Raw genomic sequence first — 25,942 nt, 5'->3', positions numbered from 1 at the left:
AAAAAAAGACAGGAAGCATGTTCAAAGGAGATCACGGGCTATCTCTTGGACTTCCCCGCTGTAATAGGTCAGAAGTTTTTTCTCATGTCGGGAGGGACTCAAAAATAAACTATCTGGGGTACTCATATTCTCTTAGATAGGCTGGAAAAGTAGTGCGTCACCAGTTTTCCTGTTAACAGCAAGTATGAGATACTTAATTCTATTTGAAAATTGACTTCGATATTTCTCCCACATGCTGGAGGAATATTGAGAGGTCAGTTACATCTATTCAGTCAGCATCACGTTGTGCTGACTAGTGATAATGGTTGTTGAATCAGATTTTGATAAAACTATTGGAATTTGTAATTCATGTGCTACCAACCTGACAAATGGATAATGTGAAGCTGCAAGTCTATAAAAAAACCTCTACAAAAGCTATGATGCAGTCACGACAAAATCTGCACGTCACAGGCTGGACTGAATCCTTCTATGGATTGATTGCATGACATTCGCTGCAGTCTGCAAATGTGTGTCTGCATAAACATATTTCCCGGTAAATGCTCTGGAATTTTGTTGGTTTACCTTATAGAATTGTGATGCTATTTGATTGCAAAGTCCAGAGAACTTATTTCTACCAAAGTCACTCACAAATATTTAGATCCATAGGTTTTCAAATCACACAGACTTGGCACATTAGTTGTGAAGCACTTTATGGCACCTTAAAAGGTGCTATATAAATGGAAGCCATTATAATCAGTTTATAATAGGTTGGCGAAACGATTGGATACATTTTGCCATCTGCTGTGCAATAGCAATGTTGAAACACCTTTTTGTTGAGGTCTTGCTCTAGTTGGGACAACTGGACAAGCAAGTTCAAAATGGAACGGAGGTCTTTATAGTAAACTTCTAGTACTAGATTTCACAAGATTGCGGCTCAACTCTAGCAATAAATAGTAGACATTTAAGCGGGTTTTATTAATCCTTGACAAATTAATTCCTCCAAAATGGACGGGAATAATTCTTCTACACAAGTGCAATTTTATCATAAAGTACCAAAACTGCTTCTGAAATTGGATTCATTAAATGAGGTAAATTCCTTCCACTGAGAACCCCTTACTATCTTGGTTTCTGTCATGTAGTGGTTATCGTGTTCACCTCATGTGAAAAGGTCCCTCCTTCAAAACCAGAACCACTTATTCTTCATGAAAAGTTTTTATAACAAAAAATCATTTTAACCAGAAGACAATGTTTTGTAAGAATAATTAGAGCCCAGCATTTCATTTCGTTAATTCACTGTCCACTTTTAGAAATGTTCAGGTTGCACAAAACTCACAGGTAGATGAAAGCCATTTTTTTTTGCCACTACCTTTGGAAAGAATGTTTTTATTCACCAAAAAAATAAAATCATCCACTTTTTTTTTGAGGTCTGCAATGGGCTTCAATATGACCTACAATAACCAGCCTGGCTCAGAGGCCAAATAAAGTACTAGCCAAGCCAAATTAGTTTTCTAAGCTTGTGATAATGTAGTCTAACAACTGACACTAAATTCTTGCCTACATAGAATCTGGTTCATGTCATAACTTTAATGATGGTAGAGTTGTCGGGCACTTGTACTATCAGTATGATGAAATTTCAGAGTACTTCAGTGAACCATTGCCTCTTGCAGCACTTCCTGTCAGCGACCTCATATCCCCTATGAAACAAAATTTGCAGTCCTGCAGTTTAATGCCTCTGTGGAGATCTTGTATTAATTACGGCTCTCGCAATCCTAGACTAAACTAGTGCCCATTGCATTTGATTTCTCTCCAGCCCACTCTGGAAGATGGTATTATCAGCTAAGTGGCTCAAATTCTGAATTAACTAACCAGACTACAGAAATTAAACAAGTAGGAGCATAAAGAACAAAAGCTTACGTACAATAGCAGCAGAACTACCAGGCTTTTTAAATCTACGATCTGCTGCTCTACCAGCAGTCAACGTAGAGTCTGCTTACCAAAAGTTTGATGCACATTACAGCACTATTTTAACTTCATTTTCTCTCAGAGCCACCCTATGGTTGAATCCTCTCTCTAAGGCCATAGGCTTCAATGCCCTTGTTGCCTTTGTAATGGCTGAAAAGTATGACAAATTCTAGATAGGCATAAAATCATTCATATTGCTGATATAGACTTAATCACATAATTGTTCCTCCATTAGTTCAACTTCTAGTTTAATCCATTGGTGGGTGTTGTTCACTTCATGCAAACGAGGTCTTCCTGGCTTAATTAACATAATAATTTGGCTTGGAAGCCAAAGGCAAAAACCACCTTCTAGGAACCAGACACATGGAAGCTGGGAAGTCATCTTAGACCTAATCCAGTTTTAACTCTTGCATTTATAGAGCACAATGCATTAACATATTTATACACAAAGCTAGTCTTGCCTCTATCTAACTCTGCAGTGACAAAACCATGGAATTTGCTACACCTTTTGTGGCCTGCACAACTCATGGCTCTGAGTTCACAATGGGTGCGATCAAGCTTTTTCCACCAAGCATAAAGTTGAGTGCGCTTTCTAGAACATAGCCACCAATACACCAGATTTACATACAAACCTAACATTTAAACAAGACTAAAATGTTTCTTTTTCTTTCCCAGGAACTACTGCTGGGACATCATATTTAAAATGGTCAAATCTCTACATCCCAAACTACTCATGGTAACGATGGCAAATAAGTTGCTAAGTACCAGTTTAAATGTGTACTCCACAAACATTTAATTGCAGCTTCTTTCACATCTTTTACTTATTTTCCTCTCTCGTCAACAGACCGACCAGTGTAGATTGGCAACATTAGAAGAACTGGAGTTGTGGCACTAACACACAGGAACAGTTGAAGACCATTCAGCCCCATGAGGAGCAGCAGAATTGTATTCCAGCACAATCTGTAACCTCATGGTCCGGCATATTCCTCACTCTACCACTACCAGCAAGCCATGGGATCAACCCTGGTTCAATGAGGAGTGTAGAAGAGCATGCCAGGAGCAGCACCAGGTGTACCTAAAAATGAGGTGCCAACCTGGTGAAGCCACAACTCAGGACTACATGCACGCTAAACAGCAGAAGCAACATGCTATAGACAGAGCTAAGCAATTCCACAACCAACGAATCAGATCAAAGCTCTGCAGTCCTGCCACATCCAGTCATGAATTGGTGGACAATTAAACAATTAACGGTAGGAAGAGGCTCTGTAAACATCCCCATCCTCAATGACGGCAGAGTCCAGCACGAGTGCAAAAGACAAGGCTGAAGCAGTTGCAAACATCTTCAGCCAGAAGTGCCGAGTGAATGATCCATTTCAGCCTCCTACCGATATCCCCACCATCACAAAAGCCAGTCTTCAGCGAATTCGATTCAATCCACATGATATTAAGAAACAGCTGAGTGCACTGGATACAGCAAAGGCTACGAGCCCTGACAACATCCCGACTGTAGTGCTGAAGACTTGTGCTCCAGAACTAGCTGCACCTCTAGCCAAACTGTTCCAGTACAGCTACAACACTGGCATCTACCCGACAATGTGGAAAATTGCGCAGGCATGGCCTGTCCACAAAAAGCAGGACAAATCCAATCCGGCCAATTACCGCCCCATCAGTCTACTCTCAATCAGCCAAGTGATGGAAGGTGTCGTCGACAGTGCTATCAAGCGGCACTTACTCACCAATAACCTGCTCACCGATGCTCAGTTTGGGTTCTGCCAGGACCACTCGGCTCCAGACCTCATTACAGCCTTGGTCAAAACATGAACAAAAGAGATGAATTCCAGAGGTGAGGTGAGAGTGACTGCCCTTGACATCAAGGCAGCAATTGACCGAGTGTGGCACCAAGAAGCCCTAGTAAAATTAAAGTCAATGGGAATCAGGGGGAAAACGCTCCAGTGGCTGGAGTCATACCTAGCACAAAGGAAGATGGTCGTGGTTGTTGGAGGCTAATCATCTCAGTCTCAGGACAATGCTGCAGGAGTTCCTCAGGGCAGTGTCCTTGGCCCAACCATCTTCAGCTGCTTAATCAATGACCTTCCCTCCATCATAAGGTCAGAAATGGGAATGTTCGCTGATGATTGCACAGTGTTCAGTTCCATTCGCAACCCCTCAGATAATGAAGCAGTCCGTGCCCGCATGCAGCAAGACCTGGACAACATCCAGGCTTGGGCTGATAAGTGGCAAGTAACATTCGCGCCAAACAAGTGCCAGGCATTGACCATCTCCAACAAGAGAGTGTCTAACCAGCTCCCCTTAACATTCAACGGCATTACCATCGCCGAATCCCCCACCATCAACATCCTGGGGGTCACCATTGACCAGAAACTTAACTGGACCAGCCACATAAATACTGTGGCTACAAGAGCAGGTCAGAGGCTGGGTATTCTGTGGCAAGTGAATCACCTCCTGACTCCACAAAGCCTTTCCACCATCTACAAGGCACAGGTCAGGAGTGTGATGGAATACTCTCCACTTGCCTGGATGAGTGCAGCTCCAACAACACTCAAGAAGTGCGATACCACCCAGGACAAAGCAGCCCGCTTGATGGGCACCCCATCCACCACCCTAAACATTCACTCCTTTCATCACCAGCGCACAGTGGCTGCAGTGTGTACCATCCACAGGATGCACTGCAGCAACTCGCCAAGGCTAATTCGACAGCACCTCCCAAACCCGCAACCTCTACCACCTAGAAGGAAAAGGGCATCAGGCACATGGGACCACCACCACCCGCACGTTCCCCTCCGAGTCACACACCATCCCAACTTGGAACTCCCTACCTAACAGCACTGTGGGAGAACCTTCACCACACGGACTGCTGCGGTTCAAGAAGGCGGCTCACCACCACCTCCTCAAGGGCAATTAGGGATGGACAATAAATGCTGGCCTTGCCAGCGACGCCCACGTCCCATGAACAAATAATAAAAAAGAGACTTGTTCCACCATTCAATTAGATCATGGTTGATCTGTACCTCAACTCCATTTATTTGTCATTGCTCCATATCCCCAATAACCTTACCGAACAAAAATCTATCAATCTCAGTCTTGAAAATTTCAATTGACCCAGCATCCACAGCCTTTTGGGGGAAGAGTTCCAAATTTGCACTACCCTGAGTGAAAAAAATGATTCCTGATTTCACTCCTAAGTGGCCAAGCTCTAATTTTATTATACCGCCATGTTTGTGATTCCCCTACCAAAGGAAATAGTTTATTTGTATCTATCCTATCAAATCATTTTAAAGACCTCAATTAGACCAGCCCTCAACCTTCTAACCACAAAAGAATACAAACCAAGTTTATGCAACTTGACCTCATAATTTAACTCTAAGACTTGGTATATCTCTGATGAATCTGCACTAAACCCCCTCCAAGGCTAATATATCTTTCCTGAAGTTCGCAACTCATGGTGTATCTCTTCCTCGCCACAAACTGCCGTTTTTTTATGCACTAATAATGGTGGGTGCCGTAAATTCGCTATTACTTTTCCAGCAATTTCTGGGCCAATGTTTTTGGAATATGTACAATAAAACATGTGAATAGTAGTAGAGTACGGTGGACAGGTTAATATGTTTGCGCATCTACTAGAGGCCATTTTTTTTTAAAAGCATGACAGGAGAAAGAAATCTAGTCTAGTCTAAATTTGGAACATTTGTTTGTGATGTCCCGCTAATAAGAGTAGGGACAAATAAAAGCACATCTGTCTGTGTACTCTATTATAAGTACAGATTCGGGTGATTTTATTAAAAATAAATTCTGCTGATATCATGGTTGACAGCTCCAATAATCAAGTCACAATTTAAACTTAAATGCTACTGCATCTTTTGATCTAACTGCAGGTATAGGAATATATCAATCAGATTGTTTAACTGCATGTTATAGGACAAATGTATCCTATATACGTCCCCTAAAGTTCTCCGATAACTCACTTAATACTCAATTAGTAATAAGGTTTATGTCCTCCTCCAGTCAGGAAATAAATCATTTAATGTTTAAACATACTGTATCCTCCATTTATTCAATGCAATGAAAGATCAATGGAATAAAACTCACCTTCACTGACTTATCACCGTCTTTGCGTGTTCCAACACAATAGTTTAACGTGGGAAACCTCAACCACGATATTCAGATAGGACCATGCCTGTAAAAAAAAGTTAAAAGTTACCTAAGCTTGCTTTGTTTTATTTTTATTAAAAGCAATTTGTCAGTGGGCGCTGTATTCACTTCAGATATCAACTTAACACAACCCAAGGTAAAAACAGCTGGATTTATTCTAGAATTTGTAAATTTAGGCAATGAAGCACAAAAGTTCCTTTGAGAGGAAAGACCCCCCCCCCCCACTTGTTAAACTAGGTATCCTCTCCTTCTTGGTCACCCCAAGTCATCTGCAACTAAAAGAATCAGCAAGCATCCTGCTCCAAGGCTGCCATTGCTACTCTGAAACCAGTCACCAAGGAGCCCCCAAAAGTAGTCTAACATTGACTTTTCACTCAGACTTTCCTCCCCTTCCAGTGATGAGATGTTGTCTACATTTGGCACCTCCACTGGATAGTTAATTTCAGGAAAAACTCCTGGGAAATTCCTCCCTGGGTCTCTAAGGCAACCAAGTAAGCTCCAGGAGACCATGGTTACCCATGATGTATCACTAAACATATTTAAAACTAACCCCTGCCCCATATGTCGTAAAGGAACATGTAACTATATAGGACTAGAAAATGCCAATTCCATCAATTGAATCAGTCCCAAAGGTCAGAGATTTCTACCCCACTTTACCTCGTACCCATCAATAACATTGTCTAAAATGTATTCATCAGCTTCTTAAAATTTATAACATTGATATTCTAAGGGAGCTTTAGATACCAATAGTAAGCAAAACCTAATTTAGTTGTGCATCTATAAAAAGTAAGTGCAAACTCCTGAAAGATTTCACTGGATTTCCAAAAAACTGAGTCAGTAGTTTCAAACTTGTGCATTTTAGCACATCAGAAACTCGTTGTGAGAATACATATGAGGCTCTAGATGAGAACGAAAGTCATGCAGTTCTAATCACAAACAAACCCAGTGCTTTGATGGTCAAAAACAACAAACCATTTTATTTTTTTTTAGAAAATTACGTTATGAATTAAATGATTTTGTCTGGAACAATTAGGGAAATATAACATTTAGATGGATATTTACTTAGATCTCCGTCTATCACTTGAGTACTCAGTCGCTGAGTATATTCGAGATTGAGATCGATGGATATTTGGACACTAAGAGAATCAAGGGATATGGGGATAACACGGGAAAGTGGAGTTGACGTGGTTGATCGGCCATAATCTAACTGAGTGGCGGAGCAGCAGACTCGAGGGGCCGTATGGCCTACTCCTGCTCCTATTTCTTATGTTCTTACTAATAGAAAAGCAGCTCTGCACAGATCAGGCATAGAATCAAAGATTTCTCTTGTCTGTGCAGCTCAGTAATGCAAAATGTTATGTTTCTGCACTGAACCACAGGGGAGCTGCATGCTGCTTATTTCCCCCATCATAGCCATGCATTAAAAGTACAGCTCATGTTTGATAGTTTTAAATGCATTTTTTAAGGAAGTCAGAGAGTATGGATTAGGTGATTGTGATAGATATTCATTTATAGATTCTCAAAAGCATTTGATAAGATGCCACATAGGAGACTTTACAAAATGAAAATGTTTGTTATTAAAGGGAATATAGCCACAAGATAGATTTTGATGGGGTATTTCCTATATTTTGAGGGCATTGTAGAGCCTTAGTCTGGTGTATTCCTTTCAAAAACTTTTGAAGCTAGTTTGCAACTAATACTTTTCTGGATTCTTCAAATTCTCTCATACTAAATATGTCTTCTGCTGAGGTATCTCTCTCTCTCTATATATAAATACATATTATATATAGTGATTTAAAAGTTACTGCTACTCCCACTGCATCTACAATACTGTTTTACCTATATTGCTGTTGGAAATGACCTCTGCGCCCCCAAAACTAATTTCTCTTTTGCTTCACCTGCAGTTTTTAAGCCAATTCTTTGCTCTATGCAAGTTATTGGAAACTATTACAGATTTGCATCATGGTTGGCATTCATCCAGGAAACACAAGATTGTGTCAGTTCGGGAGGCCTTTCTGGGTTCAAAGAAAAGACAAATTGAACTAAATTATCTTATTAACATTTAACGTAACCTGATGTGATATAATTTGAATTTAACCACAGTCCAATAGTTTCTTAGATTTTTTTTGTAGTATAATATAATAATTATATTACGTAAAAACAATGAGGGGACTACTTATGTTCCTTCTGAAATTCAAAAAGTTTGTTAATCCCCAAAATTACTATTATGGGTGGATGGCATTTTCATATAAGTTAAAGGCAGCCTCAACAATGCCTGTGAGCTGTAGATCATATATTTGAATTAACTCATCAATGAATGAACTGGGCACTGAAAATATTATTCACTACCATACAATAAATGTAAGGCACACTAAGCAAGCATTCAGCACATTAGCAGTTATAATTGTGCGGTGACTTGTAAATCTGTTATTGAAAGGCTATCAACACGTAGTCAATGCAAATCACCATAGACAATTAAAAAAATTAAGCCTTTTCTTAGCTTTGCTCAAACAGACCAATGATGTTCATGCTTATATTGCAACACAGTCAATAAATAAGATATGCAAATTCTTTGGGTTGGTAGCCCACATCAACAGGTTGTTAAACGTAAGCACTTCAACTTAGCACTCAGTTGATAGAAGAAAGGAAATTTAGGTTTTGTATCCAGACGTTAGAGTTGTAACACATCAGTCCATTGATTCGTTGTGGTTCTGCTGACCCACATTATCATCATTATAATAATTATAACCCCTGTGCTCGCTGACCTACATTGGCTCCCGGTCCAGCAACGCCTCGATTTTAAAATTCTCAACCTCGTTTTCAAATCCCTCCATGGCCTCGCCCCTCCCTATCTCTGTAACCTCCTCCAGCCCCACAACCCTCCGAGATCTCTGCGCTCCTCCAACTCTTGCGCATCCCCGATTTTAATTGCTCCACCATTGGCGGCTACGCCTTCAGCTGCCTAAACCCTAAGCTCTGGAATTCACTCCATAAACCCCTCCGGCTCTCTACACCTCTGACCCCTCCTTTAAGATGCTCCTTAAAACTTACCTCTCTGTCCAAGCTTTTGGTCCCCTGTCCTAATATCTCGTGTGGCTTGGTATCAAATTTTGTTTGAAAATGCTCCTGCGAAGTGCCTTGGGACGTTTTACGACGTTAAAGGTGCTTTATAAATGCAAGTCATTTTTGTTGATACCCCTTTTTATCCTGATCACTGTGTTCATACAAAAACAGTAACAATACACCACTTACACAGCTTTCGAATGGTTAAACTGCTAATGGATTCACACAGATGTTAAATAGGGTAAATGATCCAAACGCATTTAAAAACAGGCACTTTTCTATCTCTGGGACTTTTAAAATCTGAAATTGTGCTTCACGGGCAACAAATTGCACTGTATGAAATATAGCAAGGCACAGAATGTGTTATGGGATGGTACACCATATCAAATCACTTGACCTCGTATTACAAAGTCTCCATGTGGACAATGTAGCCAGATCTTTTAAGAAAAAAATCTAGAATCCTGCTGGACTGTGGAACTTCAAATTATATCACATCAGGATACATTAAATATTGCACTTGGGACAATATAACCACAACTGATACTACAGCTAAGATATACTATATAATAACGTATAGTATAAAGCTTTTATATTACTATGCTGTGCAGTTCCAAGTAGGTTTATCTCCTACATTGCAGTTCCTATTTTACCAAGGTTAGGGCATGGAGAGGGAAAAAGTGATGCAGATTATAAGCCTTTTTTTTAAAAAAAGGACCCACAATTTTTGTTTATAAAAAAAACTAGAACCTAAGCTGATCTTTATTGTTTCTCCCTACTCCATTGTGTAGTCTTTCTTTTACTTTTTGATTATATATGCACAGATATTAAGTTTTAAAGTAGTTATTGAGATTAGCAGGGTCTCAAGATAAGTTCTCATTAGAATTGCTCAGTTAACTTGTTGGATGGGAAATGTCAGAACAAAAATGTAGAATCTATTTGGTGGATGGCTAACCAGATGAGGGCTAGGGGTGAAGGTTATTTAATTCAATTTACAGTGAATTCCACAATGGATTGAAAGAAGAAACTACAAAATAACTGAAAGGGCCATTGTTTGTACAGCTGTAGGCTGTACTTTCAGTTTGACACAGATATGGTAGGCAGTGAAATTTACACTTGGATAGTATTTAGTCCTTGTTACAGGTTAGATCTGGGTTTTTAAAACTATTGTCAATATTACTCAAGCTTGATGAAGTAGTGTTTTGTGACAGTCTAAACAGACTGTAAACTTGTGCCTTTCGTTGCCCTTTTTTGCAGTATTTTCATAGTTAATTAAGCAACACTTCAGAGGACTATAGCTTTGTTTACTTACAAGAATATACCTCAGTAAGTCAGCACTATTTTTGACTGCATATGCTCTGTATCACCTTGAAAATACTGCTTTTGACCACCTTGTTGCTGATTTGAAGACCTTGACCATTCTGATTCATTACTGGCTCAGATTGGCAGACTCCAGTTGTCAGTGGAACTCAACCAATGTTTTTACTTAAGAGAAAACAGCTTTTAAAGCTTGTTAAAAATGAATTAGTAAATGAGAAAGATCGGAACAGGGGTGGGTCATTTGGTCCATTGAACCCGCTCCACTGTTTGTTTGCCATGCAGCTTTATATTTCTAATTCCCTGCCTTTCCTCCATAATCCCTTAATGCATTTACTTTCCAATTAAGTATTTATCTCCTTTTTAACCATCTCAATTAACTTTGCATCTCTGGCCTTTTGGTGCAGTTTTTCTCTCACACACAGCCATTTGCAGGAACAAATTTCTTTCTGGATTTGCTTTTAACTAGTTTAACTGGAATTTTATGATATCCTCTTGTTCTTTATTGCCCTACTATAGGGAACAGTCGTTTCTAATCTGTCAATTGCCTTTGTTATTTGAAATACCTCAATAATATTAACTTTTAATCTCATCTCTGGGGAATATACCCATGCCTTTGTTGTAGCTGAGGCCCATGCATTCTTCCTGAGGTAGGGTGATCCCAGAACAATATAATTTTCCAAATGCAGTTTAACTGTAACTTTCCAAAAGCAGTTTGTATAATTGCAGTATTACTTCCTTTCTTTTATATTCTATATCCCGTGATGAACACTATCACACTGTGAGCATTTTGATCGCTTTTTGACCTGCAAACTAGTTTTTAAATGACTTCTGTACCTGCACCTCTAAATCCTTCTGTTAATCTAGAACTCCCTCCCACCCTTGTGCTTCCCCATTTAGTTTGTACTCTCATTTGCCATTGTTAAATTCAAAGTGAAATGCCTCTACTTGGTTACATTAAACTGCATCATCCATTATTTGACATACTGACTTAATCTATGTCCTCTTATCCTGTTCTCTTCTCTCTACAATTGACCATACAACCTAGTTTAGCAATTTGGATATTCACTACTGTATTCCCAAATTCACACCCCTATATATGTAAAAAGCTGGCTCTCCGGTACTGATTTCTGTTGGATACCACTTGTCCTTTCCCACCAATATGAGAATGCCCCTTTTACATCGACGGACTCTGCCCTACTTCCTTGTCGGTTTCTTGTGTGCCTTGAAATTGTCTCCACTGTTCTGCATCTTCTGGATATTTGTCTAAATAAGAAGCCTGAAGTAAATGCCCTGTGCCTAATTGTGATATTGGTCTGTTGGGTGCCGGTTTAGTATTTAAAGCCTTATTTGCATTGCAAAAAGTTGCCATAAGCATGCCTTTGAAACTGGGAAAATGTGTACTTGTTTCTGTCATCGTATATTTTTTAAATGTAGTCTTATGGCACGTTGGTTCAACATCATGTCATGGAATATGGAATGCATTTTGTGCCTGATTCGTCCACATCATGATTTTTCAGTTATGAGGAGAGAGAAATGATGGAGAGGTAGTGTTTTCATTCGGGGAAGTCAAATAAAGTACTGTTTTCTCCAGGTCACTCATGTTTTCCTATGTCTGATTAAGTTGAGTAGACAGATGTGTCTGAACAGGTCACCTTAAAAAATATTAAGCTAAAAGTGTAAAACTCTGTGTAAAGTTAATAAGAAGTTTTGTGTTATTTATCACAGGAGCCTATGTGACGGGTTTAACTGGGTCACAGGGAAATCAATGTAGTCGCTCCACTTGGTGAATGGCAGTGGTTTATACTTTATTAAAACTTGAAGGGTCGACAGGGAGAGGCCGAGGCCCATGGAGCAGGAAGGCAGGTGAAGGGCCCACAGGACACCGGGTGGGAGGGCCCGGCCCCGGGGGGGGCGGCCCCACAGGGCGGCCCCACAGGGCACCAGTATAGACCAATTGAGCCACATGTCCTGTTTCTGTGCTGTAGATTCAATGTAACTCAATGTAGCCGTGTCTTCTGAAATTTTCAATTTTGAGCAGATAGTCTGGTAGTAAATTTTGAACTGATGTATTAGCAAATGCTAGGTTCATAATGTACAGTAATGGTGCGGTGAGTTAGATCCTGACCTTTCATCTCTGGTACCTGGATTTGAATCTAGCTTATCTGTTTATAAGGGTTCTATTTTGAATGAATTTGTGTAGCCATAGCACAAAATAGTCATACTGAATTCATAATTTCACTTTGGTGACATGGATGTCCGGTGTGAGAAATGAAAATCTCTCACTGTGCAGTTGTAAATGCCATTGATATTGAAGAGGAGTAGAGAGAGCTTTACTTTGCATCTATCTATGCTATGCCTGAACTTGGAGCACACGATGCTGACACTGGGCAACTGGAAACGGAAATTGCTCCATTTCCCAGCATTAACAATCCTCACCCATATAAGCGCAAAATGGGAATTGGAACTAGCAACAAAGCTTCAAACCCAGTCTGAGTGTTGAAGCTACATTAAATGAACAAAACGGCGAACACAGCATTCATATCCCCAAAAAGGTGATGGTCAGTGATTTCTGAAAATGGTGTACGTGGGCTTTCACTTAGTTGCAGGCACATCTGCTACCTCTTCATAGGCTGCTATTGCCAAAGAGAGCAGTGATCTGAATCCCCCTGTCCTATCTGCAGCAGTAGCATCCCAAATGGTGTTTAAATGATAATACTTGTGGGGATTGCAATATATTGGACTCTGGATTGCTTTTGGAAAAAAAATGGTAGGAGATACCCATGTATCTAAATGCTAAGTTTCCATTAAGGCTCTTATTTGTGAATGAGTGTTAGGGTGTGGTAGGTATTGTGATCACTACTAAAGCAAAAAAGATGTACATTATTCAGGGCAACTGTCCTGGAATTTTTCCAAAATGCAATCATGTATAAGAACTGAATAATGGCCACTATTTTAGAAATTATGACATTTTCAAAATGGCAGCAGTGAAGTAAGTTTATCACAAGTTCCAACAGGTTTAAATTGCTAAAATAGGAGTTTTCAATTTTTATATTATCTGTGATTGTACCCAGATTCTCAGAAAAAGTTTAAAAACGGAACACAATGGGAACCAACCACCTGAATGCCCTCTTGTCTAGCTGTAAAACCATGTAATGAATCAGACTACTTATTACCAATGCTTTGAGAATGGACATATTTGGGAGAAGTGAAACTTCATATTTCCCTCTGTAAATAACTTGTCTGCTGAGTAAAGGCGAAAGTACTTTATAGAATTTTCACCAGACCACTAATGAATATTCTGATTTAAATACATTTGTACATGTTACTCTTTTTGGTTATATTCTGCAGATGGTATTAAACTGTAATTAAGCTTATATTCCAAAATTATAGATTTTCTGTTTGGAGCAGCATTTACAGTTTTTATGATATTTGAAACTATTTTCTAAATGACTTCCTAAAACTTCCACTATGTCATCTTTTGCAAAGGGAGCGTTGTAAATTGTTATGGGAGCATTTTTGCAGGTGTTTAATGCAATGCAGTGGTGGAAGTTGTCACTTTCAAGATCAGTGTGGACACAGTCGTCTCTAAAAGCCCGTTGTGCAGTAATTACCCTGGTAAGATCTAGGTATATATATTGTAATGCCTTTGTTTTATGAGAGATAGAATTATATATTTAACACGTTTACAAGCACCTATAAAATTTCTCAGTGAAACTTGGACTTTATTTTATCAGCCGGTAACTTTTTTTAACCAAGAGGCCATTTGTTTAATTGGCTCTTGCCGGGGTGTGGGGGGGGGGGGGTAATTTTCAATTTGAAACAAGTCCCATCTCTTGCTTAGTGGACACCCAGTTCCATTCTTAGCTGATTGGCTTCTCAGGGTTAGTAGTAGAAAGAAAATGCTTTTTGTAGGTAAACAATCTGATCTTGAGAATGATGTGCAAGTCGCTCAATAGTTATTTTGGAAGACTGGGGGAAATTGCAGCATTTGTCAGGGATATTTTTGCGGAAGCTTTTGCTTCCAGTGTAAATTGCCAAAGCTACTTTGTCCTTTTTATGCTTTCCGCAAAGTTAATCCAACAAAGGCACCAAAGGTTTTCTACAGCAAGTATTTGCCTGTGAGGGCAAGGTAGATAGATCACTCACAGCTGATGGTTGTTTGCTACAGGAAGAAAAAAATGAGTGATTAGGTTAAAAAATCTGCTGGAAGAAATATTTTACATCACCAGGGACCATGGATCATCTTATCAGGAAGGCGCACACTGTGAAAGACGCAGCTAGAAATATTGGTATGTAAGATACAACTTAAAAGCCTACTTTTTATTATATTTTGGGGTTGTGCTTAAGTGGATCTGCTAGTTCAACATTTGAATTTCAGACGTCTCAGGGTCTTTTTAAATTGTTGAAATATCTTGCAAATCTTGAAACTTTCATTCAGAATTCCATGAGCTTTCAGTTTATTATGTTAAAACCCAGTCCAGAAATAGGTACCTGAATGGGACTCAAGGACAGTGATCTGCCATCATGCCTCCCACCAAGCCTTCCAAAGGGTTTTAAAGCCCTACTCTAGGATTTAAGCATATAATCTGGGCTGACACTTCATTGCAGCACAGAGAGTACTGCATTGTTGGAGACGCTGTCCTTCAACTGGGATGTCTGCATGTTCGTGTGCTTCAGGTGGACAATATTCAACAAAGAACATGCAGTTTTTCCCAGTGTCCTAGACATTACTTCCTCAACAGCACCATCAACGATAGCTTAACTGATCATTTATCTGATGTATCTGCCTACGCAGCAAAAGTCACTGCAGTTCAAAAGTAATTTGTCATTTGTGAAGTGCTTTGGAAAGTTTCTGAGAAACATGATAGGGTGCTAAATAATGACAACTCTTTTTTGTTCTGGGGAATGTTGTTGATATCGTCTCATCCAACATATTGATTGCTGTGCAATATGTAGCTATCAAGCAATTAAAACTTGATTATTAGTCCATATTAATAGTTGCATTGCCATTAATTGGTTAAATGATTATTGTGATAATGCTAGTACAAAGATTTATTTTTCCACAGGACCACTTTCCACTATGAAGATTTGCAGCACATAACCAGATTTCACATTGTTGCTATTGCTCTTCTTTTGCAGTCAAATTTCAGTTTCAAGGAAGAAAATAAATTGAACATACAGGATCCTTAGCTCTATAAATAGAGGCATAGAGTACAAAAGCAAGGACGTTATGGTAAACATTTACAAATCACTGGTTAGGCCTCAGCTAGAGTATTGTGTCCAATTCTAGGCACCACAATTTTGGAAAGCTGTCAAGGCCTTGGAGAGGGTGCAGAGGAGATTTACCAGAATGGTACCAGGGATGAGGGACTTCAGTTACATGGAGAGACTAAAGAGATTGGGACTGTTCTCTGAGCAGAGAAGGTTAGAGGGAGATTTTATAGAGGTGTTCAAAATTATGAGGGATTTCGATACAGTAGATGGGGAGAAACTTTCCACATGCAGGAGGGTTAATAAACAGAGGACACAGACAATTGACAAAAAAATACAGGGGGGGGGGGGGGGGGGGGAATGAGAATTTTTTTTACTCAACGAGTGGTTATGATCTGGAATGCACTGCCTGAAAAGCTGGTGGAAGCAGATTCAATAGTAACTTCCAAAAGGGAATTGGAGAGATACTTAAAAAGGAGAAATTTGCAGGGCTATGGTGAAAGAGCAGGAGAGTGGCACTATTTAGATGCTCTTTCAAAAGCTGGCACAGACACGATGGACCGAATGCTCTCCTCCTGTGCTGTGCAAAATATAGTCCCTTTTCACTGTGTTGTCTAGTATCATACTGAACCATGTAAACCAGGGAGGTACTAAATTCAGTCCTTGGTCTTTGCTGAGTTTGCTGATCTGAACTGGGGTTGCAACAGTGGTGTCAAGGCAGCACAGGGCTTCTACAGATCTGAGGTAGCGATTGCTGTCCAATGACCCCAGTTGAATGTACTTGTATATGGGTGTCTGAGGATGGGATAGGGCGCGGCTGCACCTTTTGTTGAATAGCTCACCAGCATTAGAGCCCAGGCATATCTATGAAGAATAACTATTTTGACAAGGTACCAAAGTGCCTCTACTGTCTGTGTAATTTTATGCCAGCATGAGTCGTCACCTTCAATAAAGGGATGAGTGGTGGAAATCAAGGTAAAACTCTGAGAAGTAACGCAAATGACAGGCTCTGAAACATGCAGATCACAAGACCAACCCTAACTGCTCCTATAGCAGTTGAATTGCTACATGCAGCTAGGTTACTTTGACATCAAGCATAAACATAAGTCAGGCTCTCCATTTGGTCCTGTATTTTTCATCAACTGAAAGTGAGTTATTATATAAATAGAGGACTGAAAAGAATGGTGGACCTGACTGGATACAACACACAAGCGACAAGTTATGGATTAGTTATACTTGTAACAATCAATATGATGTCCTCTTTTTATAATGAAATCTCAGAATATAGAACATTTCCAAAGGTTAACCTTGTAGACTATCTCCAAGGAGAATGTGAAAACTGACGAAAGAGATTACATCACTCTCAACCAGTTGGGTGATAATATCATAGGAATACAGTAGGCCTGTTTCGAGCTTTTTAAAGCTTGTTAACTCGTCCACATTCCTCATCACGTCTGAAGCCACCCTGTTTATCCCTGAGAGGCGTGTGTGGGTTGTCACTATTTTTTTGTAGCCACCTCACCTTGTATAGTGACTTAAAAAAGTAGAAGACCCTTTTCCCTGTCCTTTAAGATAATTCTACTAAGAGGAGGCAATAGTTTATGTGCTTGGAGTGCAAAAGGTAGACTCAGTGGCCTTTTCTTATTCTACTCCAACTGACAGCCCAGCTTAAATTGCAAGTTGCTCATCTTGGGAGTTGGAAGCACTGAACTCCTGTGGTATCACTCCGGCCTATAAAGATGACTTTAAACAGTAGCTGCTAATTGTTGGAACATAAACAAATCTAGTGTTTGAAGTTTATTCAAATAGAACATAATTTGTAATTGCTGCAGATATTTGCCTCAATGTGTCAAATGTAGGCTTGGGATTTGCTGGAACACACAGATCTCAGTAATAGCTTTCATTGTGATTGGCAGTATTGTGCTGTTATAAGAACATAAGAAATAGGAGCAGGAGTAGGCCAGACGGCCCCTCGAGCCTGTTCCGCCATTCAATAAAATGACGGCTGATCTACCTCAACTCCACTTTCCCGCCCTACCCCATATCCCTCGATTCCCCTCGAGTCCAAAAATCTATCGATCTCAGCTTTGAAAAGACTCAATGACTGAGCATCCACAGCCCCCTGGGGTAAAGAATTCCAAAGATTCACAATCCTGTGTGAAGAAATTCCTCCTCATCTCAGTCCTAAATGGCAGACCCCTTATCTTGAGACTATGCCCCCCTGTTTTAGACTCTCCAGCCAGGGGAAACAGTCTCTTAGAATCTTATATGTTTCAGTGAGATCACCTCTCATTCTTCCAAACTCCAGAGAATATAGGCCCGTTTACGCAATCTCTCTGCAAAGGACAACCCTCTCATCCCAGGAATCAATCCAGTGAACCTTTGTGGCACCGCCTCTAAGGCAAGTATATCCTTCCTAAGGTAAGGAAACTAAAACTGTACACAGTTCTCCAGGCATGGTGTCACCAAAGCCCTGTACAATTGCAGCAAGACTTACTTAGTCTTGTACTCCAATCCCCTTGCAATAAAGGCAAAATACATTTGCCTTCCTAAATGCTTGCTGAACCTGCATGTTAACTTTCTGCGATTCATGTACAAGGACACCCAAATCCCTCTGAATACCAACTTTTCTTAGTCTCTCACCTTTTAAAAAATATTATGCTTTTCTATTCTTCCGACCAGTGGATAATTTCACATTTCCCCACATTATACTCCATCTGCCACTTTCTCGCCCACTCACTTAACCTGTCTATATCCCTTTGCAACCTCATTACGTCCTCCTCACAGCTTACTTTCCCATCTAGCTTTGTATCATCAGCAAACTTGGATACATTACACTCTGTCCCCTCATCTAAGTCATTGATATATGTTGTAAACAGCTGAAGCCCAAGCACTGATCCTTGTGGCACCCCACTAGTTACAACCTGCCAACCCAAAAATGACCTGTTTATTCCTACTCTCTTTTCTGTCCGTTAGCCAATCCTCAATCCATGCTAATATATAACCCCCAATCCCATGAGCTTTAATCTTGTATAACAACCTCTTGTGTGGTACCTTATCGAATGCCTTTTGAAAATCCAAATATACTACTAGTCTTATTTTAATTCAGATCCTGGCAACGTGATCATGAATCGGGTTCTGGCATTCAAGCTACTAAATTCAGCTCCTTTATACCAGCAGTTGACTCACAGACCCAGTCCTAGGTCCATAAGCCCGCCACCAGGATACAGGAGCTAGATTTGATACTGTAAATATTGGGACACTGCTCACTGGCATCAGTATCCCAGAATCCAAATTAAAACAAGGCCAATACAGAAGCAGCTTTAATTGATCCTAGCCAGAATGACAACAGGGACACTACAATTAGCCTCAGTGTCCTTGGGCTAGGGATAGTGTCCAGGATTCCTCCTCCCAATCATTATCCGGTAACCCCTTACTAATTTGAAATTGCGCTTTGTAAGTTTAGTTAAGCATTTCAAACGTCAAGTGTCACAAGCAGTCAAATTAACAACAATATACATCATGCCATACTTTATCATGGAAGCATGAATTACAACGTTTATTAAGATTTTTCTTAACATAACAATTACAGACAACGGCTTGCTCGCTAGCACGGCAACAAAATTCAACAGATTTATCATAAAAAATATACATTTGCAATGAAACACTGAGTTTTAAAAATCTTGAGATGGGCCAGATAATTCACTAATAAACTGATGTTTCTACCACACATACTTTGGCGGATTTTGCAACTAGGTTGTGAACACAAATCCCCTCGTCAAAGTAGTGCATTCCCTAATTAACATGCACTACTTAATAGCGTCAGCTTTAACTGCTGCTTGTTCAAATCAACAGAAAGTTGCTTCTCACTTGCCTTGAATTGGGCCTCATAATAAAACAATGCATTCAGCAGTGAGTACAAGATAACTATATCAGGATAGAATTTGCAGACAGGATGAGCACAGTGAGGAAAACAGATCTGCATGTTGTCATAAAATGTAAAGTATTTCTCCATATCAAAATAATTTGTAAAAGTAACACAGGCAGAGAAGAAATATGGCGAATCCAGATTTTTCTTCCTCTTCTCTGCTGAAGAACCATAGGAGTTTACAGCACAAAGTCGGCCATTTGGCCCTTGTATCTGTGCCAGCTCTTTGAGGAGAAAACAGGGCAGTTTTGGATTGTTCTAGCATAGACCTGTATCTTCCTCTGCTTCAAATAATTATCCACTTTTCCCTTAAAAGATGCACTGGTCTCTACCTAAACTACTTCTGCATCTAAACTACTTCCTGTAGCAAAACATTCCATGCTCCAACATGGTGAAGTATAGTTCACAGATGCTGGAGACTTCCAGTATTAACCTCATAGCAGATTAGCCTGATCACATCCTTATTTGGCTTTCACACTTGTGCACTTTCCAGCAGGGAGCACTGGACAACAATCAGATAATCTTTACCATCCTCAAGGGCACTACTGCCACCTTGCCTGAGATGAGACAGCTCAACATAGACCACAGATCAAACCTTGGAACTTCATGGTACATATTCACCACACTAGGGTGCGTTTAGACAATAAGGCAGCTAGAATTTTTGAATTTTAAAATATAAAATCAAGCAAGGCAGACAGATAATCAGATGCAGCTCAGAAACAAGTGAAAAATCAGAATCTAATAGGACCATTTCTGATAGTCTTTCTTGGTTAACTCTGTACTGTATATTCATCCTACTCAGCACAGCAGTAGTATGAGTGGCCCAAGAACCACAATCACCTAAACTGAATGGGCTTACAAAAGCTGTATTACAATAGAAGACACAAAAAGCATAACAGAAATAGTGGGGAACAAAGGGGAACAAAGGGGCTAATAAGAGTGAGGAATTTAAAGAAATTACTGTCAGCAGAGAAAAAGTACTGGAGAAACTAATGGGACTAAAAGCTGATAAATCCGCTGGACCTGATGGCCTACATCCTAGGGTTCTAAAAGAGGTGGCTGCAGAGATAGTGGATGCATTGGTTGTGATCTTCCAAAATTCCCTACAGACTAGAACGGTCCCGGTGGATTGGAAGGTAGCAAATGTAACCCCGTTATTCAAGAAAGAGAGAGAGAGGAAAAACAGGGAACTACAGGCCAATTAGCCAGACATCAGTCGTCGGGAAAATGCTGGAATCCATTATTAAGGAAGGGGTAACAGGGCACTTAAAAAAAAAACATAATATGATTAGGCAGAGTCAACATGGTTTTATGAATGGAAAATCGTGTTTTATAAACCTATCAGAGTTTTTTGAGGATGTAACTAGGAGGGTAAATAAAGGGGAACCAGCGGATGTTATAAATTTGGATCTTCAAAAGGCATTCAATGAGGTGCTACATAAAAGGTTGTTACACGGGATAAAGGCTCATGGGGTTGGGGGTAATATACTAGCATGGATAGAGAATTGGTTAATGGACAGAAAACGGAGGGTAGGGATAAACAGGTGATTTTCAGGTTGGCAGGCTGTAACAAGTGGAGTGCTGCAAGGATCAGCGCTTGGGCCTCAGCTATTTACAATCTATATTAATGACTTAGATGAAGGGACCGAGTGTAATGTATCCAAGTTTGCTGATGATACAAAGCTAGATGGGAAAGTAAGCTGTGAGGAGGACACAAAGAATCTGCAAAGGGATGTACAGGTTAGGTGAGTGGGCAAGGTGTCGGCAGATGGAGTATAATGTGAGGAAATGTGAGATTATTCACTAATAGGAAGAATAGAAAAACAGAATATTTTTTAAATGGTGAGAAACTATTAAATGTTGGTGTTCAGAGAGATCTGGGTGTCATATAAGAAACACAAAAAGTTAGCATGCAGATAGAAAAAGCAACAAAGAAGGCAAATGGCATGTTGTCCTTTATTGCATGGGGTTTGGAGTACAAGAGTAAGCAAGTCTTACTACAATTGTATGTTTTGGTGAGACCTCACCTGGAGTACTGCGTGCAGTTTTGTCTCCTTACCGAAGGAAGGATATACTTGCCTTAGAGGCGATGCATGGAAGGTTCACTAGATTGATTCCTGGGATGAGAGGGTTTTCCTATGAGGAGAGATTGAGTAGAATGGGCCTATACTCTCTGGAGTCTAGAAGAATGAGAGCTGATCTCACTGAGACATACAAGATTCTGAGGGGGCTTGACAGGGTAGATGTTGTTTCCCTTGGCTGGAGAGTCTAGAACTTGGGGACATAGTCTCAAGATAAGGGGTCGGCCATTTAAGACTGAGATGAGGAGGAATTTCTTCACACAGAGGGCTGAGTCGATGAATATGTTCAAGGCTGAGCTAGATAAGATCTTTGGACTCTAGAGGAATCAAGGGGTGTGGGAATAGAGCAGGAAAGTGGAGTTGAGGTCAAAAATCAGCCACGTTCTTACTGTATGGTGGAGCAGGCTCGAGGGGCCGTATGGCCTACTCCCGCTACTATTTCTTATGTTCTTATGAGCTGGCATTCAACATTAAAAGTAACAGAGATGCATTTTCCGACGTGGATTGGATAATAATTATGGGTATTTTGGGTGGAGGTGGGGAAATTACAAAGATATATGCAGTTAAACATTGTGTTTGGACTGAACACCACATACCAGTGCGTAATGCACTCTATGATATTCCAATGTTCATTCAGCCAACTGGCGCAGTTACAAGTAAACATTTCACATTATACACCAACAACAACCTGCAATTATATAGCGCCTTTAATGTAGAAAAACAATCTAAGGTGCTTATAACAGTCATTGTTTTGTTTCATGCATGTTTTATTTGAAAAAAAAATCAATGCGTGCACAGATACACGTAGACGTGCTACTCGAGAAACTAAAATGTTCATCAGAATTTTGGATATATTTTTGAAAAACTTAGTAAAATGTTTCACAAGTGAAAAAACATTTTTAGTTCATCTAAATCATTTGCAATGGAGAAAATACGACACTCTGTTCTGACATCAATTGACTTCTTCACTAACTCTGAATACATTTCATCAGTCACTAATTTTTTAATTGCTTACTAAGACTCAAAGTTGTGGCAAAAATGGATTGTCAAGAACATATTTTCACCAGTTTTCCTTTTGTTATATCTAGCAGCTTTTAAATTTAAAATGTTAAATCTTCAGCGAGCTTTCCAGGCTTTCCACCAAATCTGTTTAAGGTAATATGGGTCTAGGACTTTAGTTAGGATGACCTAACTCACGAGAGCTGCCTGGAGGCTAAAGCAGCCAGGCAGCACCCCTTGCATTACAGAAGTGCCGAGTGGATGATCCATCTCGGCCGCCTCCCGATATCCTCACCATCACAGAAGCTAGTCTTCAGCCAATTCGATTCACTCCAAGTGATATCAAGAAACAGCTGAGTGCACTGGATACAGCAGAGGCTATGGGCCCCCGACAACATCCTGGCTGTAGTGCTGAAGACTTGTGCTCCAGAACTAGCTGCGCCTCTAGCCAAGCTGTTCCAGTACAGCTACAATACTGGCATCTACCCGACAATGTGGAAAATTGCCCAGATATGTCCTGTCCACAAAAAGCAGGACAAATCCAATCCGGCCAATTACCGCCCCATCAGTCTACTCTCAATCATCAGCAAAGTGATGGAAGGAGTCGTCGACAGTGCTATCAAGCAGCACTTACTCACCAATAACATGCTCACCGATGCTCAGTTTGGGTTCCGCCAGGACCACTCGGCTCCAGACCTCATTACAGCCTTGGTTGAAACATGGACAAAAAAGCTGAATTCCAGAGGTGAGGTGAGAGTGACTGCCTTTGACATTAAGGCAGCATTTGACCAAGTGTGGCACCAAGGAGCCCGAGTAAAATTGAAGTCAATGGGAATCAGGGGGAAATCTCTCCAGTGGATAGAGTCATACCTAGCACAAAGGAAGATGGTAGTGGTTGCTGGTGGCCAATCATCTCAGCCCCAGGACATTGCTGCAGGAGTTCCTCAAGGCAGTGTCCTAGGCCCAACCATCTTCAGCTGCTTCATCAATGACCTTCCCTCCATCATAAGGTCAGAAATGGGGATGTTAGCTGATGATTGCAGTGTTCAGTTCCATTCGCAACCCCTCAGATAATGAAGCAGTCCGAGCCCGCATGCAGCAAGACCTGGACAACAACCAGGCTTGGGCTCATAAGTGGCAAGTGACATTCGCTCCAGACAAGTGCCAGGCAATGACCATCTCCAACAAGAGAGTCTAACCATCTCCCCTTGACATTCAACGGCATTACCATCGCCGAATCCCCCACCATCAACATCCTGGGGGTCACCATTGACCAGAAACTTAACTGGACCAGCCATATAAATACTGTGGCTACAAAAGCAGGTCAGAGGCTGGGTATTCTGTGGCGAGTGAATCACCTCCTGACTCCACAAAGCCTTTCCACCATCTACAAGGCACAGGTCAGGAGTGTGATGGAATACTCTCCACTTGCCTGGATGAGTGCAGCTCCAACAACACTCAAGAAGCTCGACACCATCCAGGACAAAGCAGTCCGCTTGATTGGCACCCCATCCACCACCCTAAACATTCACTCCCTTCACCACCGGCGCACAGTGGCTGCAGTGTGTACCATCCACAGGATGCACTGCAGCAACTCGCCAAGGCTTCTTCGACAGCATCTCCCAAACCCGCGACCTCTACCACCTCGAAGGACAAGGGCAGCAGGTACATGGGAACAACACCACCTGCACATTCCCCTCCAAGTCACACGCCATCCCGACTTGGAAATGTATCTCCGTTCCTTCATTGTCGCTGGGTCAAAATCCTGGAACTCCCTTCCTAACAGCACTGTGGGAGAACCTTCACCACACAGACTGCAGCGGTTCAAGAAGGCGGCTCACCACCACTTTCTGAAGGGTAATCAGGGATGGGCAATAAATGCCGGCCTCGCCAGCGACGCCCACATCCCATGAACAAATAATTTTTTAAAAGTTACTTCCTGTTTGCACCTCCGTCCCCCCCCCGCCCATACATAACCTACAATAGGACTCTAAGCCTTAAGCATTGTGCCAAATTTTCAAAACATTTGTTACCTCACTATTGGATCTCCAGATGGTCTCTCCCTCTCATGGGTTGCTATCAGGATTTTTTTTTAAATGTCTGGTTGAGCCGATGGGTTTCTGTCCTCCTTCTTAATAAAGAATTGAAATCAACAGGAATGGAAAATTCAGATGTAACCTGGAATATGTAGAAATATATTTATACACAACCTAATTTTGCTTGTGAAATTGATGCAGTGTCCACCAATGAGGGAGCAGCACCTGAGACCACATTTTTCCTATGCCGTTGGGCCTGCCTAATTCATAGAAATTAATCTAATGGCAAAGGCAAGTATAACATTGACTGCTTGACCCTGGTCTCACGCTTACTAAGAGTCAGAGTGAGGCAAATGGCTGCTGGACACTAAAATGGAAGGGCAGCTTCCACAGCATCAAGTCAGCAGGGGCTACGTTTAGGAACAAAGTACAGATAATGCAGCAGCCTGAGAAGGGGAGACCGGCTATAGACAGAACAGCATGAGGCTACACTAGAGAATTCCTGCCTGTGGCACTCTCTTTGCACTGTTCCTGTAGAGGAATAAAATGGGCTTCATTGTTGCTTTCAGTTAATGGGTCAACCAGATCACAGAAGGGCGACAAATGAGCAAGAGATAAATAGGATTTAATACACTGCAGAGATTCACAACACACTCCTTTCACTTCTGGTTTCTAATGAAGGCACAAACCCATACACACAAAGTCACCCTGCTCTACAATTAAGATTATACTTATACTGTAACTGTAGTATCAGTATAAAGTTTTGATTGTCTTTAGTTTAAAAAAAAATCAGTGTATATATCTGGAGTCATGACTTAACCTGACCTTGGAGCGAAGCAGGAGCTCCTTCTAGACAGTCTCATTCCATTTTCCTCCGCAATTAAGCTGAGCCTTAACTCCAAAGTTACATTGGGGTGAAGCAAAATAGCTTCAGACCAATGGTACAGATGCAGGGTAACTGCAGCCTAAACACTCTTAATTAAAATTGTTATCCAGTCCCAAGTGGAAGCAGATCCATACCACAGCACTGCTCATATTTTGATAGTTGCACTCAAATGTCATAAACTTTCTATTGGTTGGTTGCCCTGTTTACTGGATCTGGAGCACCTCAAAATGTGGGTCCCAATATGAAATATACTGCATCCAAATTGTGGCAAACCAACACAGAGGAAAGACATCCTTGCTGGTTCTATCCT

At 40.8% G+C, this 25,942-nt stretch overlaps 1 protein-coding gene across 5 annotated transcripts in view; it reads right to left on the bottom strand.

Moving 5' to 3' along the window:
- The window catches only part of spop (speckle type BTB/POZ protein), a 122,446-nt gene that overhangs the window by 71,696 nt on the left and 24,808 nt on the right, over nt 1-25,942 (bottom strand). For 4 of the 5 annotated variants that reach the window (XM_067969028.1, XM_067969027.1, XM_067969031.1 and 1 more), the window contains one exon: nt 6,049-6,136. The gene's annotated coding sequence lies outside the window, so the exon portion shown is untranslated. Of the gene's footprint in view, nt 1-6,048; nt 6,137-24,743; nt 24,889-25,942 lie in introns of all 5 variants that reach the window. The other variant, XM_067969029.1, reaches the window with a different exon arrangement.

Source organism: Heptranchias perlo, chromosome 30, assembly GCF_035084215.1.
Source record: "Heptranchias perlo isolate sHepPer1 chromosome 30, sHepPer1.hap1, whole genome shotgun sequence".
NCBI classification, from domain to species: Eukaryota; Metazoa; Chordata; class Chondrichthyes; order Hexanchiformes; family Hexanchidae; genus Heptranchias; species Heptranchias perlo.
Note: the sequence above shows the minus strand (reverse complement) of the source record. Positions and strands in the feature narration are given on the sequence as shown.